Source organism: Protopterus annectens, chromosome 1.part0, assembly GCF_019279795.1.
Source record: "Protopterus annectens isolate FY-2018-M chromosome 1.part0, PAN1.0, whole genome shotgun sequence".
Classification (NCBI taxonomy): domain Eukaryota; kingdom Metazoa; phylum Chordata; order Ceratodontiformes; family Protopteridae; genus Protopterus; species Protopterus annectens.
Window position 1 is genome coordinate 1,201,165,613 of NC_056725.1, and position 12,043 is coordinate 1,201,177,655.

At 44.4% G+C, this 12,043-nt stretch overlaps 1 protein-coding gene across 3 annotated transcripts in view; it reads right to left on the bottom strand.

The window, feature by feature from the left end:
* Positions 1–12,043, bottom strand: part of EP400 (E1A binding protein p400) — a 3,509,270-nt gene that overhangs the window by 1,153,995 nt on the left and 2,343,232 nt on the right. The window lies entirely within an intron of this gene.

Sequence of the window (12,043 nt, forward strand, 5' to 3'; positions counted from 1 at the left end):
GCAACAATGGAGTCTGAAGTCTCTTTCTTGCTGGTCCAGCATGTAGGAAACTAAAGAATTATATAAGGAATTTTAGTGAAAGGAGTCGCAACATGTGGGATCACCAAAACACACTACTTGGGTGAGTGAGGATACCCACCAGGGAAGAATATAGGGGCTATGTAAAGCCTCCTGGGAGATGTTCTAAGAAGCAGTTGTGGTTTCTACAAACTATCCCCTTTCTGAATCATCACAGCAAACCTGGGGTCAGTTCTCTGGTATGGGCAGTGTTCCATCCTAAGTAATGTTTTGCTGGAACCTCTTCACATCACCAAGCACCACTGTTTGTTATTAAATTTTCTGTCCTAATCATTCCTCAGGGAAACGTCCTAGTGACACACACACACTGTAAACCAGAAATGGCTCCAGGACTCCTTTGCAGTTTCCTCTTATTAATTCAGAAATTCTCACTTACCCACTGTGGAGGGTTAAGCCTAAAAGAGGATGAGGACCATCTCAGGGGCAGTCATATGGTCTTATAAACAGAGTCCCGTGACAGCTCCGGTGTATTAGGCTTTCGGTGGTCTCTCCGCTTTGATGTACCTTAAGAGTATGGGACCAGCTTGTCCAGCTATGCTAGTTGTTCGTTCGATGGTCTTTGTTGGTGGAAAGGTCTATTGCTGAAGCCTCATTCGGAAAAGCTTTTTGTTTCAACTGCAGTTTCTCATTTGTGAAAAAATTCTTAAAAACGTTTCTACGGTGGAGTCTAGGCAGTCAAAAATACGTGATTTCATGGGTTTGACAACTGAGACCACTGAACTTTCAAGGTTTACTGAACAGAAACATCTAAACAGTGGCTGCAATTAGACCACAGAACGCTGCCAGTCTGAAAATTAACAATTTGTAAGATCAAGTTTTGCAAGGGAAAGAATTCTCTTCAAGGAAAGACAGGCTTTGCAGGACAGAGAGTATCCAGAGTATGGCCTATAAAAATCAGCATTTGCGAGGGTCCAAAAAAGAAATTTGCAGTGTTCACTGTAAACCTCAAGAACTGAAACAGACTGCAGAGACACCTTAGAGCAGATATCAAACTATTTCAAGTTGCAATTAGATGTCAGTTATGTATGAAAGGAAATACTTTCAGAAATTACAGCCTCTTGCTTGCTGTTTTACACAGCTATATATATATTTGGTGATGCTGAGGTGAGAGAGAACAGGAGAGTCCAAAATCATTAACTGGTGGCTACTACCTGGAAACACAGAAATCTCCTGGAATTTTATGCAGTCTTGAAGTAGAGGGAAGTGCCTTAGAGGTCCAAACAGCACATCCAGTCTCCTACTGAAAAACAGGGAGGAAGAGAGACAGCTCTGTGACCATCTGAAAGGTTTCTTTGGAAATTAACTTGTTTAGGTTGTTGAAGTCTTACAAGGGTCCGAGGTCTTTTTCTTCCCTTTTTTGTGCACAGGGGGTTATGCCAAAAAAACTTAGGTAATTTCTCAGTCCTTTCTGGTATGCCTGGACCCCTTGAATGGCTGGCTCTCTTAAATAAAGAAGCCTCTTAATATCACTGTCCTCAGCCAGCTGTCCTGCATCACAGCAAGTCATACTTACAAGTGGAGGGAACAAATTATCTTCAAATGTCTCCAGAGTGGGCAAGATTTCAGAGGTCTTGTGTAGTCCCCAGGAGAGAGAACCATAGCACACTTGCTGATGCTTTGTTCTTGCTTCTGGGCCAGTGGCCATTTTTTTAAGTTACATGGATTACTTCCAGACCGCTGGTTATTTTGATGTTGTTGGCCATAACTACACCAAACCAGATGTGAGCTGTGCTGTGTTCCACGAAAGGTCTACGGCAGAGTCTAAAATTTTATCTCAACTGAATTCTTTCTGTCCTTTTTTATTCTCCAGGCTGGGATTCAGAAAGGTTAACACCAGCAGTAAGCCCTTTTTTTCTGCTGGCAGTAACATTCCCAATTCTTAGACAGCTCTACCACAGTGTTTACCCTGAAGAGGCATAACACCACAGTGGGCTACCTCTGTGGCCTACTGCAAATGCTAATGGGGCATTCCAGGAGAGTGTATATGGCAATTACACAGAAAAGTGATTCAAAGAACCACTTGGTTGTGTAAATGCTTATTACCGGCAGCGGTAATGAACTTGGCCAACAGCTTGTGTTTACCCTTTACTTTCAAGCGATGGCACTGCATTAGAGACAAGTGCTGGAGAGCTTAGCATATGGGTAGTGTTGGTGTGTGTGTGTGTGTGTGGAAGCATACATGTAGACATATGAGCAGTAACAGGTGTGTGTCTGCAAGGATGATTCACAGTAGGTGGGGTTAGGAGGTTGGTAGGTGTGTGTGTGTGTGTGAGACAGAGCGCAATTGGGTGAGGGGGTGTTTGATAAACAGATAGTGTGTGTGTGTGCATGTGCATCTGAGAGGGTGGGGCAAGCAAGAGGTTATGAAGAACCACTTTTAGATGACATGTCCAGTTACAGTATTAAAGAAAGAGATAGGGATGCTAAACCAATTTTATCTAATATACAGAATAGGAAAAAGGCTAAACAATCAATTAGATGAGCTATATATCTATCTCTCCTAGTATAGTAATAACATCGCGGGTATAACGAATATTATAAGTAACATGTGGGGGGTATTTTATGTGTGCTTTCTGAGTTGAGGAAAATTTTGAATAAAACAGCATCTTTTGCTTACAAAAAATGTAATAATCTTAAGCAGAGATTGTATTATAAAGAAATGAAGTAAAACAAGTTGAAAGTTCTAGATATGAATAAGAAAGGCACTTTACCCTGTTATGATTGTTCTTTCTGTAATTTTATACTTACAGGTATGGTCTACGGACATCCTATAAATAAAAGACATTATTATTTTGATTGTGTTGCTACTTGTAATACTGAAAATGTTGTGTGTATCAAGCTATTTGTGAGAGTTGTAAAAGTTTATATGTGGGAAATGTAATAGAAAATTAAAAGAAAGGATCTTTGAGCATCTTTCAGAGATAAGAGTAGGGGTGTTAATAAATTCCCTAACCAGTCATGTAAAAGAAAACAATACCTCACATACATACACATTTAGATTAATACAGAAGATTTTTCCAAGTTTAACGGAAGCTGATGTTCTAAATGAAACTGAAATAGTTGAATATAATTGGATAATAAAGTTGCAGGCTGAAAAGGAGCCAGGTTTGAATGCAGTCAGTCACCAGTTTGAAACTGATATTAAAAAATAAGGCGACCAAATTTAGAGGAGAAATTTATTATTATACAGTATTTTTATGTATCATAAGTAAGATTTTATTATTATTATTTATATAGTCATTTATTAATATGGTCAACTTAAATTTGTAATGAATTTTTTACAGGAACGAACTTGATTGGTCATCTAATGTCATGTGACTGAATATAAAAAAAAAGAAGTTATGTACTCACCATAACGTTCCATGCTTGTAGTCCATTCTTACATATAGATTCGGGGCCAATCATCAGCTCCGACTCGGCCTATTACAAAGATCAACGTCTCTTAGTTGGCTCGTGGCTAGGTAGGTATCTCCTGGTGCACTAGTACAATCCCCAGATCTTGTTTGCTGCTAAACTATAGAAAGACAGAACTAAGGTTATCCAGAAACAACAACAATAATGAAAGGTCTCCACCCTATCAAGGTAATACTATCCTGTCTCCAGATCCTTCCAGGACGAGGGGGTAGGAGGCTGGGGTCGTAAGAATGAAGGGTGAGATGGACTACAAACATGGAACATTATGGTGAGTACTTAACTTCTTTATGTTCTGCAGCCCTATCTCACCTTCATTCTTACATATGGGACAGCGTCCCTAGCACCTTACTCTTGGGTGGCTCACGGAAAAATACTCCTGAGTACCGTGGAATCAAAGGAGGCTCTACCCCTAGAGGTCAGGTCCAATTTGTAATGAGTAATAAAGGTATGAGTAGCAGCCCAGGTTGCTGCTGCACAAATATCATCAATTGGAACTCTGGCTTGGAAGGTAGCAGATGTAGACTGGGATTGGGTAGAATGAGCCTTAATTTTGAACAGTAGCATTTTTTCTATTGGAGGAGTAAATGAAGGAAATACAGCTCGAAATCCAATTTGATAGGGTCATTTTTGAGACCGGCAGACCTAGCCTAGAATCAGAGAAGGATATGAACAATTGATCTGACTGAGTTTCTTAGTCCTGTGAAGGTAGAACTGTAACTGCCTGTGAACATCCAATTGATGAAATTTGCATTCTGCTGCGTAAGAATGGTTGGGGAAAAACACCGGTAACTCTATAGTCTGGTTCAAATTATTTTGAGAGCAAACTTTAGGGATAAAGGAAGGATTCATATCAGGAGAAACTGTCTTTGTGGAAAATCAGATAAGGAGGCTTTATAGACAGTGCTTGTAACTCTGACACTCGTCTAGCTGATGTGATGGCTACCACAATAGAAATTTCAGCGGACATGAATGAGCAGCCTCAAAGGGCGGTGAACTTTGTCTTGGGCAAGACAAAGTTCTGATCCCAGGAAGCTACCGGTTCCTGAAAGGGGGGGTCTCAGCAAAGTAGCACCTTTAAGGAAGGTTTTACACAATCTGTGACATCAAGTTAGACTCATGTACACCCCAAAAGAAAATTAGATATTGCTGCCAATTGGACCCTAATTGTGGCAGCAGCAGATCCCTGATGGAAAAGTTAAGACAAAAATTCTAAAACCATTGGGATGGATGCAGTGCAAGGATCTACATTCCTTTCTTCAGCCCAGATAGAAAACCTTCTCCATTTTCTAGTGTATAACTTCCTAGTGGAAGGTTTACGTGAAGACGTGAGGATGTGGGTCACAGCAGGTAAAAAATCATGAAGCCTGACGAGAAATGGAATTGGAACTGCCATGCTGTCAAGTTGAGGGTGTGGAGGCTAGGGTGAAGGGAAAGTACAGTTTTGTACCTACCATAAATGTAGATGTCCGATAGGCATGCATCTGCAGTCCTTACAAATGGGTTGTCCTGTCGTCAGGCAGCCCTTCGGTCGGCCGGATTCCAAAGTCTGGGTCTGGCCTCGGCTGGTGTCGCACTTCACCCGACGTCATAGCTGCAGTTCTTTGGGTATAAAGGCATCAGCCGACGCCATTTTCCTCAGTGTTTCTTGCCCCAGATGCCAGGTGCCCTCTAGGAAGGCTAAATTTGGATAAATGCAAATGGTTCCAAATAGTAGAGAGCAAACAAAAAATAAGCATGTATGTACATATATACAAACAAATACACCATAATAGATTCCCCCAGCTAGCTACAAGATGGGCAAATACCCTAGGAGTACACAGAGGGGAAGGAGGGTGGATAATCCTGACTGCAGATGCATGCCTATCGGACATCTACATTTATGGTAGGTACAAAACTGTACTATGTCCTTCAAGGATGCATCTGCAGTCCTTACAAATGGGTAGAATACCATAGCCAAACTGGGGGAGGAGGAGAGATAAGATTATGGTGTAGTTAAGATCCCTTGCAAAACAGCAGTGGCAAAACCTGCTCGGGATCTGGAGTATAAAGGTAAATTATAATGCTTGGCAAATGTATGCACGGAGCTCCAAGTAGCAGCCTCTAAAATGTCTTTGGTAGCCACTCCTCGTAAGAAAGCTGTGGCTGTAGCCCTTGTAGAGTGAGGCCTGATGTTTTCTGGAGTTTTCTCCCCATGGTAGGAGTAACAAAATCTAATGCAATTTCCTATCCACTTAGAGATTGTCTGTTTTGAAATTGCTTTTCCTTCCATTCCTGTCGCATATGCTACCAGTAGCTGGTCAGTCTTTCTATTGCTCTTGGTCCTGTCCAGGTAGTAACGTAATTGTCTATGTACATCCAAGGTATGCAACAGTCTTTCCCCCCTGTTCTGTGGGTTGGGAAAGAATGTAGGTAGGTGGATAGCTTGATTTAAAGATACCCTGGAGACCACCTTTGGCATAAAAGTAGGATTAGTTCTCATGGACACTCTATCTTGATGGAAGATCAGGAAGGGCTGTACTGCCATTAATGCCTGTAGCTCAGATACCCTTCTTGCTGAAGTGATTGCAAGCAGGAAAGCAGTTTTCCATGATAAGTACTGTAATTCTGCTGTTGCTGCTGGCTCGAAAGGAGGGAGTGTCAACTTTTCTAGCACAAAGTTCAAGTCCCATGCTGGCAATGGTGGCTTCCTAGGTGGCTTTACATTTTTAATCCCTCTCAGAAACTGCCTGAGCAGAGGATGTGAGAAGACTGGAGGATCCAAGTTGTATTCTGCTGAAATAGCTGATGCATGAATCTTAATGGAAGAATAGGACAGGCCGTTGTGGAAGAGCTAAGCCAAGTATTCCAGGATGTTAGCTATGTTTACCAGTGACACATTCTCTCCTTTTGCAGTACTCCAAATGAGATATCTTTTCCATTTTGTTGAATAATTTTTTCTTGTTGAGGGTCTGCGAGCCTCCAAGATAATGTCTTTAACCCTTTGAGATAAATCTGGGTTATTTGGTCTTATGCAATGTTCCAGGCAGCCAGCTGCAGTGTTTTCAGGTTTGGATGCAGGGTTTTGAAGTTGTTCTGCGTTAACAGCAAGGGAACTAGGGGCAGAGGCCATATTTGTTCCCGAGACATGCTCCTCAGTAATGGGTACCAATGTTGCCTTGGCCAGACTGGAGCTATCAGGATGATCCTTGGGCGGTCTTCTTTGATCTTCAATAGCACCTTGTGCATCAAAGGAAGAGGTGGGAATGCATATGCTGTCAGGTTTTTCCAACTGAAAGATAGGAGTCCACTTTCCAAGCAAGTGGGTGGTACGTCCTTGTGCAGAATTTTTTCAGTTGGTGATTGTGTGGGGATGCAAATAAGTCTATTTCTGGTAGTCCCCATTTCCCTGTAATGGTTTTGAAGATGTCCGGATGCAGCATCCATTCGTGGGCATCCGTGGTAGTTCTGCTTAGGATGTCTGCTAGTATATTTTCTTTTCCTGGCACAAAAATTGCTTGTAGCTGAATGTTGAAGCTCAGTGCCACATTCCAGAGGTCCATTGCCATCCGGCATAGAGGGTATGAATGTGTGCCTCCCTGTTTGTTGATGTACCACATAACTGTGGTGTTGTCCGTCCTTATCAGCAGTTGACCCTGTCGAAGAAATGGTCTGAATGCCTGAATTGCCAGTTTTACTGCCAGCATTTCCTTTTGATTTATGTGTAGGTGCAGCTGGTCTTGAGTCCATAAGCCTTGTATGCACTTGTCCAGCATGTGCGCCCCCCAACCGAGGTCTGAGGCGTCTGTTGTGATGGTCTGGCTTGGTTGAGTGCTGTGGAAGGGCAGTCCCTTGTTTGATTGACAGGCCTGAGCCCACCATTGGAATTCTTGTTTCAGGCATGGAATTATTGGAATCTGGGTTTCTAGGCTGTGCTTGTGCTGAGACCATAAATTCCTTAGGTACCACTGTAACTTCCTCATATGTAGTCTGGCATGTGGAACCAATATTATGCAGGATGCCATGTAACCGAGAGCTTGCAGGACTTTTCTTGCTGTTAGCTAGTTCTGCTTTGTTAATGCCATGAAGTAGAAAGGGAGTTGCTCCTGTTTTTCTACTGTCAGGAATGCCATTTGTTTTGATGTGTCCAAATCTGCACCCAAGAAGGTTATCCTTTGGGATGGTATCAGCCTTGACTTTTTTATATTGACTGTGTATCCCAGGGCTTGTAGTAGATGAATGACCCATTCCAAATCTTTTGTTAATTTGTTTTTGTTGTCCGCTTGTAACAGGCAGTCGTCCAGGTAAGGATAAATTTGAATTCCCTGAAGCCTGCAATGAGCAATTACTGATGCCAGGCATTTTGTGAATACTCTGGGCGCAGTAGATAAGCCAAAGGGCAATGCTGAGAATTGATAATGCTCTGATCCTGCAAGAAATCTGAGGTATCTTCTGCAATTTGGTCGTATGGGGACGTGCAGGTATGCCTCCTTGAGATCTAGAGTTACCAGCCAAGACTCCTTGCCCAGCATGGGAAGAAGCTGCTGTAGGGTCAGCATTTTGAATTTTGGAACAATGAGGTATGTGTTTAAAGCGGACAGGTCGAGAATAGGTCTCCATTGGTTTTCTTTTCTTGGTACCAGGAAGAGTCTGGAGTAAAATTCTTGTCCTTGTTCCATAGATGGTACCCTTTCTATAGCTCTCATCCTTAGTAAGTGAGTTATTTGTTCTAGAGCTTCTGTCTTCTGATTTGGAGGTAGGTTTGGCATTCCTCTCTTCCTTGGTAGAGTATGGAAGTAAAACCTGTAACCTTGGTCTATTGTCTGTAAAATCCATTTGTCTCCTGTGATGTAATGCCAGTTTACTGAAAATAAGGCTAGCTTCCCGCCTAAGGGTGCTTCTAGTTGTTCCCTGGTAGGCGGTGCCAGAGCCAAGTCACTGTGATTGTCCTGTGGAAGTGGTGGTGGCTGGATCTGTGGCTGTACCTCGCTGGTTGTTAGACTGCCACTGACGTCCCCTGTAGGCACCTCTGGATTGACCCCTGCCTCTTGAGCGCCTATTCCTGCCTCTCGGAGCTCTGGAGGTGTCTGGAAAGGACCAATTCTTGGAAGGCCAGTTCCTACTAAACCTTGGAGGCTGGACCTGCAAGAAATCCTTGACTGTCTGGACAGATTTTGCTTTGTCTTCCACCTTCTTCAGCACCTGCTGCGCAGGGGAGCCAAACAAATTGAGCTTATCCATGGGAGCATCTAGGAGCTTTGATTTTACATGGTCTGATAAGGACGGCTCTTTCAACCATGCATGTCTTCTGATCACTGTGCCAGTCATGGCTGATCTAAAGGAAGCCTCCAGTGCATCATAGCCGCATTTTAAGGAATGATTACTGACCTGCTGAATGTTATGTACCATTTCCTGTACAGATTTTTTGTCTAATGGTTCATCCGAGGACAGTTTTTTAGTTAATTGGTCTAACATAAATTCCTGATACTGAATCATGTGGAATTGACAGTTCAAGGCCCTAGCTGAAAGAGTAGCAGAAGTGCAAACTTTTTTACCCCATCTCTCTAAGGCCCTAGATTCCCTTTCAGAGGGGAGGGGGTTTTTGGCAGAAGAAGCTGCTACAGCCTTGGGTCCCTGGGAGATAGTTTCAGGATCTGCAAAAGGGGCCTTATACAAATGATAATGTGTGTCCGGAACCCTGTAGTACTTATCGGGCTTAGCAGGGGCCGGAGGAAGAGAATCAGGAGCAGTACAAGCATCATTAAAAGCATCATCCACAACAGTAAGTACTGGAGGAATGGCTAAAGGCCTATGCTGTGGCAAATGCAGAAAGGTCCTAAGCCTTTTCCTAGAGTCTGAGAAATCCTGGCCCTGCCATTGAAATTGTTCCCTCATAGCATGCAAGGTTTCCCCAAAAGAAAATTCCTCAGGCGGAGAGGCAGAAGGAATGGAGTCTTCTGCATCATAGTCCTCATAAGGAGAAAAGGGGCCCTCTGGAGGGTTTGAATTATCTGACTCATCAGAGGAGCCATCTGAAGAAACTGGCTCAGGGGGCTCTACTTTTGTCCTCTTCTCTGGAGGTGGGTGAGAGGCCCTGTCTGGATGTGGTTGGGATCCCCGGATCAAAGAAATGAGATCCTCTGCTAGACTAAGCATTTGCGAACTGGAACTAGGCCTGTGAGAGGGGGTCTTAGCAGGCACAGATTTGGTAGTTTTTGCTGCTTTAGCCCTGGCAAAGGCCTTAATAGGCATGGATGCAGGAGGCCTAGCAGCTCCACGTGCAGGGGTAGAAATATCCAAAGGGATAGTGTCGGAAAAATCCTGCGAACCTGCCAGAGCAGGTGGGATTTCAGTAGCAGATTCAGCCAGGCTGGAAGAGGCCTCGGTAAGTGGTAAGCTTTCGGCCAAAGGAAGAACCGTGGACTCGGTTTCAGCCGAAACCGAGACACTCGCGGTTGGCTTAACCGCGGTTTCGGCCGAAATCGCGGACCGCGAGTGTCGGTCCTTTTCCTTGCGTTTTTTAGAAATTTGTGTAGTCGGAGTATCCGACGGCATAATGTAAGCAAAATCGGAGCCGAAAAACTCTTCAGCAAATTCCGACCGACGTCTAAGCGTCCGTCGGTTGAAAGAAGCACAGGCTGAACAAGCTGCTACGTCGTGGTCTGGGCCTAAACAAGGTAAGCAGTAAGAGTGGAAATCTTTATGAGGTATTTGTTTACCACAAGTTAAACAGTTATTCACTTTTTCTGACATCGGCTGAGGCAAGAAAGAGTCCCCAACGGGGTACTTAGCTTTTTAGAAGTCTTCGGTACTTGTAGTAGTAATCTCTGGTTCTGACCGACCGGCACTTGCGAACAGCTTCTGCTTCGGGCGCCACGCGGCAAGAAAGACTGAGGAAAATGGCGTCGGCTGATGCCTTTATACCCGAAGAACTGCAGCTATGACATCGGGTGAAGTGCGACACCAGCCGAGGCCAGACCCAGACTTTGGAATCCGGCCGACCGAAGGGCTGCCTGACGACAGGACAACCCATTTGTAAGGACTGCAGATGCATCCTTGAAGGACATCCTGACATGTGTGTCAAGAGGTCTGGCACTCGGTCCAGAGTCCATGGATAGTCCAGTAGATGAGGCCCGAGAAAGGGGAACCAAATCTGACGAGGCCAGTAAGGAGTGATGAGAATAATTTTGCTTCCTAACAGCTTTGCTTTCTGAATCATCTTGGATATGAGAGGAAAAGGAGAGAAAGCATAAAGTAATCCCAGGGGCCAATCGTGAGCAAGTGCGACTCTCGGTGACTCCCCCGGAGGGGGGATAAGGGAAAAGTAGCTGCTGCATTTGGAGTTGATTGGACTGGCGAAGAGATCGCAGCAAGGCTGCCCCCATTTGCGGAAGATCTGTTCCGCTACTTCCTGATTCAGAGACCACTCATGAGGCATTAAGACTGCCCGGCTGAGTTTGTTGACTATCACACTGGTTGTCTCTGGGATATACGTTGCCACCAGAAAGCGCTGGAAAGATACTGCCCACTTCCAAACACGAATCGCCTCTCGACAAAGGGTGTAAGATCTGGCCCCACCTTGTTTGTTGAGATACCATACCAGTGACATGTTGTCTAATTGGATTGCTATCGTGCCTAGAGGGAGAGAGTCGTGAATTGCTTGCAATGCTAGAAGCACTACCCTCATCTCTAGGACACTGATATGAAGGTGAGCCTTGTGATCTTGCCATGTGCCTTGGACAGTCCTGGCTAGATAATGCTCCCCCCCCACCCTATCTGGGAGGCATCCGTGGTCACAGTAGCAACGGGTTGGCGAGGAAGGAATGATGTGCCTGCTGTGAGTTGGGCGGGTTGAATCCACCAACCAAGATCCTTCTTGCAAGACTCTGTTATTAAGATGTGGTGAGATAGAGGCAGTTGTTGAAAGGACAACTGGGATGACAGAAGCCATTGAAGAATTCGCATGTGTAATCTGGCGAGAGTGACTAATATTATGGTGGATGCCACGATCCCTAAGAGTTTCAGCACTGTCTTTGCCTTGACCTTCTGTAGAGGAAGTATACAGGGGATTTGTTGCCTGAGGTTATGCGCTCTTTCTGCAGGAAGATGAGCTAACATGGGAGAAGTGTCTATTTCTGCGCCTATAAAAGTCACAAATTGAGAGGGCGATAAGGCAGACTTTTCCCAATTTATTGTAATCCCCAACTGGGAACAAGGCTGGACAGTGGAATCTCTGGTTTGTATGAGTAGATGCCTGGTGGGGGCGGTCATCATCAGCCAGTTGTCCAGGTACGGAAACACTTGGAATCCTAGAAGTCTCAGGTGAGCTGTCACTACCGCCATGCATTTGGTGAACACATTGGGGGCTGTGGTGAGACCAAAGGGCAGAGCATGAAATTGGTAATGACTGGCTCCCAGCTGTAAGCGTAAATGACTCCTCGACGCTCTGTCCATTTTTATACGGTAGTACACATCTTGGAGGTCTATGGAGCACATCCAATTGTCTTTCCCTAACAGAGGGAGTATAGACTGCAGTGTCACCATCCAGAACTTGGCCTTCTTTACGGACTTGTTT